Source organism: Myotis brandtii, unplaced genomic scaffold (genome assembly GCF_000412655.1).
Source record: "Myotis brandtii unplaced genomic scaffold, ASM41265v1 scaffold604, whole genome shotgun sequence".
NCBI lineage: Eukaryota > Metazoa > Chordata > Mammalia > Chiroptera > Vespertilionidae > Myotis > Myotis brandtii.
In genome coordinates, this window is record NW_005370286.1 from 3,626,784 (window position 1) to 3,631,342 (window position 4,559).

Consider the following 4,559-nt stretch of genomic DNA (forward strand, 5'->3'; position numbering starts at 1 on the left):
TGTGAACTAATATAAATTCAAAGTAAACATCATTACATAAAAGGGTACGGTCTTTTTTTTTTTTTAGTTTTATTCATTTCAAACCTGCCGGATCCGGCCGCGGGCCGTAGTTTGCCCACGGCTGGCCTAGAGCATCACAAAGAGCAAGGTTTGCCATGTTAATGAGTTTGGACTGTATCCTAAGATAACATTGCCCTAAAGTGAGAGGCTTTGGGGTCAGACAGCACTTGTTCAAATCTCTTCAAAGGTAGTGACCTTTATCAGCTTATTTATCTGATTATGTGTCTGTTTCCTCATCTATAAAATGGAGATGGTGCCACTTACCCCAAAAGGCAATTGTGAGAATGTAAGTGCTTCTGAAATGCCGAGCACACTGCTTCCCATTGACTATGCTCTTGATGTATGACAGCCATTATTATTAATATAGCTGTGGGGAGCCACTGAAGAATTTTTAGCCACGAAGTGCCAAGTTCAGATTTGCACTGGAGAAAGAGCACTCTAGCAACAGTGTGACTTGGATGGTCAAAGAAAAAGAGTTAAAAGTCATGCTCTTGCTTAAAAACCTTTGATGACTTTACAAAGACTGCAAAATAGAAGCCAAATTTGCCCTGACATTCAAACCCTTCATAATTTGGCTCAATCCAACTTTACTCTCTTACCCCTTTTCCTCCTGCCATGACCTATTCTAACCACCCTCTAGCCATCCTGGTGTCAGTTTCCCTAACCTCTGTTGGATTTCCGACTTCCGACTTCCGAGCTTTGGCTTCCTTCTGATTAAAAGGCCCTTCTAATTATCAGAGGCCAATGCAAATTCCATTTGCTCCAAGAAACTTCCCACCTTCCCCAGCCAGAATTAACCCTTCACCCCCTATTGACCTAGAAATTGCTCATCTATGCTCATTCTCAATCATCTCCCCATCACTGGAGAAATTGCTCCACCCACTAGCAGCCCGGAAGAGGCAAGACCCGAGGGGAAAAATGACAGGATTAGTAGAGCCCATCTGGGGTTTCTCCTCCAGCACTGGAAATTGAAATAGCAGGTCACAGTAGGCACCAGAAACACGGGACCCTCGAGATTTGGGTGTAGAGCTGGTGCCTTCCAAAGCTGCCTGCATGCTGAGGCTATGAGGAAGTAGGAACCAAGAGCCTTATGGAGGCAAATGGAACAGACTTGCAAAGAGATGTAGAGACAAGATTCTGCGTGGAGTTGGGTCCAGAGGAATGAGAGGGAAGGAGGAAAGGAGAGGCAGGGAGACAGAGACAGAGAGAGAGAGAGAGAGAGAGAGAGAAGAGAGAGAGAGAGAGACCTCTCCCAGGTTTCTGAGAGATCACCAGCTGCAAATTTTGCAGCAATACACTCTTTTTAAAAAATATATATAATTTTATTGACTTCAGAGAGGAAGGGAGAGAGAGAAACATCAATGATGAGAGAGAATGATTGGCTACATCCTGCACGACAGGACCCAACCTGGGGATCAAGCCCACGACCCAGGCATGTGCCCTGACCGGGGATCAAACTGTGACCTTCTGGTTCATAGATAGACACTCAGCTACTGAACCACGCTGTCGCCAGGCACAATACACTCTTAACATCAGTTATGCAGGTATGTGTCTGCACCCTCCTGGACTGGCAGCCCCAAAGACAGGGATTCTGTCCTATTCATTCAGTATCCCCAGAACCTGGCACATGCTGGATGCTCAAAAAACGGTTGAATTCGAATTCTGACAGTTCACAAAATGGTTTAATGTATCGTTTTTTAGGCAATCGTCCTAAACGTCTCTGCTTTTCACCATATTTTGTTATATTTGCATCATTTTATATAGGAATAAATAAGTACATTTTTATCAAGTTGGTTTCCATTCATCCTACTTCCAAACTCTCCATATTTACATGTGTTGGCTTGATTCAGAGTTTAGTAGCAGAAGTGATCTATGCCTCTCTAGTTGGTGAGAATGCTTATCTTACATCTTCCAGTATTCAGCAGCCTTTACGCTTGAAATGGATACTTCCCATGAAGGCTGCTGGGCAGCTTAATTTCAGTGATGTCATTTAAACCTCATCAAAAGGTCAGCATGAAAGCTAAGAACCTTCTTCCTTCAAATACCTATGCAGAATCATGGCTTTTCAGAGCTGGGGCCAAAGTTCTCAGACTCTGGAGTTTCTATGAACCAGTATTAATATTAAAGAAAAAAAAGGGCTGCTGAATTGATATTCTTCCAAGGAATACCATGAAAAACAATTAAGCTTCTATTAACACAGCATCACTTCCTGCAACACACAAGCCAGTCCCTACAAAAAGGAATTTCCAGCTCCAAATGGCAACAGTGCTGAGGTTAAGAAACCCTGGATTAGCTGATGACCTAGTGAAAGGCCAAAGCAGCAAAGCTCCAAAGCTGGAGGACATGTGCAGGTTGAAACCATGGAATGGACTGCCCAGGTGGGCTGTGATGGGGTCAGCCAGCGGGGGGCTGGGCCGGCTAACCCAGGCCTCGGTGGGATGGTGGGACAGAGTCATCACTCACTGACATTCTGATTTTTAAATGGGGATACTCCACATAAAATGCTTAACACTGTGACTGGCACACAGTCAATTCTCTATAAATATCACTGCTATTATTGTAAGTGTTCAATTAATGTTGCCATTTTTAACACAAGGGAAAAATATTTTTATCTTCCTAAAAGGTGTGCTGAGCTCCTTCATGGATGTGGAGTGCAGCCCTTAGGAGACAAGGTTTGCTGGGGAATCAACTGCCTCTATAATGGATTTCAAAGATTTGAGATTCCCAGAGGTAATCAATCTGAGGAGTAAGAAAGAGGTGGGAGGAGGAAAGGAGAGGGAGGAGCCTGGTGGCGTGTGGAACTGAGGACCCCTTCCCATGAAGAACAACCTCCCCCCTTGTGGGTGAGGAGGTGGTTGAAAACTATTTTAAGATGTAGGACAGGTCAATATACAGCTTGAGGCTGTTGTATGTCACCAACACGAGGAATAATTCTTTTGCTCCACGCCATCTCCAGCTTCTGTGACATTTTCTACAAGGGTGCATAGGTTTTATAAACTAGGTTTTTGGTGGAAACCGAGGAGTTGCGTTGAAACAGTGGAGAACTGAGGCAGCGGCCCCGAAGCAGAGGCCAGGAGCCATAGGTGACCACTAGGACAGAAGGTGCCTCAAGCTCCCAGAAGTCCCAGTAGGGCCTTGGACTTTCTCAGGATGTGGAATGTGGGGGTTGAGCCTAGCTCCTCAGCAGACACCTGTCTTACATTTTCGCAGTAAACGAGCCATCTGGTCTTACACCTGGGCATGAGGAAGATAAGATGGGCCTGGTTCCAAAGTTCTGCACCTGCTCCAGTTGGGTCAGAATGTGGCCCAACTGTTTTTGTTCTAGAATAACCCAGAGTCTAAACAAACGCTGGCTTCAAACTCTTGGAGAGCTAGTGAGAGACCTGCCCTGGCTCCTCAGGGCCAGCCACAACCGGTATGACTTTTAGGTTATGTAACATCTGACCCTTGTAGGACTATAGGGAAGTGTTTTTGTGTCCATGTTATTGGAGCCACAGAAGCATCTGTGATGTAACAACCAAATAGCCAGACGCATAAGGAATAACAAGGTTGCTGGGCAACCTGGCTTCATTACCTCTATGGCTTTGGTCAAGGTGCTCCCCTGTGCAAAATTCCCGGAAGTCTTTCCTGGCCCCCCACCCCCACCCCAACTTCCCCTTCCTGTGCATCAGAAAACCAATAAGCCCCCTTCCAACTCTAGCAACCTCGGTATCATGATACCGAGAAGTGACCAAGGGCTTGGGGTTTAGTATTAGACAAACCAGACTCCACTGTGTCACCCCAGGCAACTGTCTTTGCCTCTGTGCGGCACTGTTTGCCTTTTGTAAATGGTTGGGGGCAAACAACTGCCTCGCGGATGGACTCAAGGTGGTAATTAATACACAGGGCGCTTAACCACTGCAAGAGCTTGACAGGGAGGGAGCCATGATCCATCTTCCAATCGTCTGACAAATTCACCTCACTCACCTTTCCTGCCCCAGCTCTTTTAGTTCCTTCTCATTTAAATCTTGAATATCCACTTGGGTGGTGAGTCTCACATTGTTTTTCTCGGTCCCTCCTTCCCAGGACCCTCCCCCCCGTGGACGCAGAGAGTCTGCCTATGGGATGGTTGGTCAGCGACAGGGGTTTCCAAGGCAGGCAGTCCTCGCTTAGGAAGTCCCCGAATGGCCAGTTCTGAGCTTCTGTGGGTAGCACTGTCCCGCGGGGAAAGACGCCGCCAGCCCACAGCTCAGGGGCGCGAGTGGAAGAGCCACCCTGCAGCAGAGGTAACCCACAGGGACCCCGGCCAACGACAGGGGATGGGCGCACCAGAAGATAACGGGGTGACCGGGCTCAAACACGCGCCACGCCATCTCCGCCGGACTTCCTTACCCTCCAACCGGTGGCCCCGGCTAACCTCTCCAGTTTCGACGGTAGCTTCCGAAGTGACAGCCACGTGGACCGCGGGGGAATGGAACGTTGAGGCGGGGGGCGGGGCTGGAAGGGCGCTCCGCAGGGAA

The 4,559-nt window shown here is 47.7% G+C and overlaps 1 long non-coding RNA gene across 3 annotated transcripts in view; it reads right to left on the minus strand.

Moving 5' to 3' along the window:
* Positions 1-4,547, minus strand: part of LOC106728392 — a 66,886-nt gene extending 62,339 nt beyond the window's left edge. For all 3 annotated transcript variants that reach the window (XR_001364694.1, XR_001364692.1, XR_001364693.1), the window contains exon 1: positions 4,432-4,547. This is a non-coding gene — a long non-coding RNA (uncharacterized LOC106728392). The remainder of the gene's footprint in view (positions 1-4,431) is intronic.
* Between the last annotated feature and the right edge of the window lie 12 nt (positions 4,548-4,559).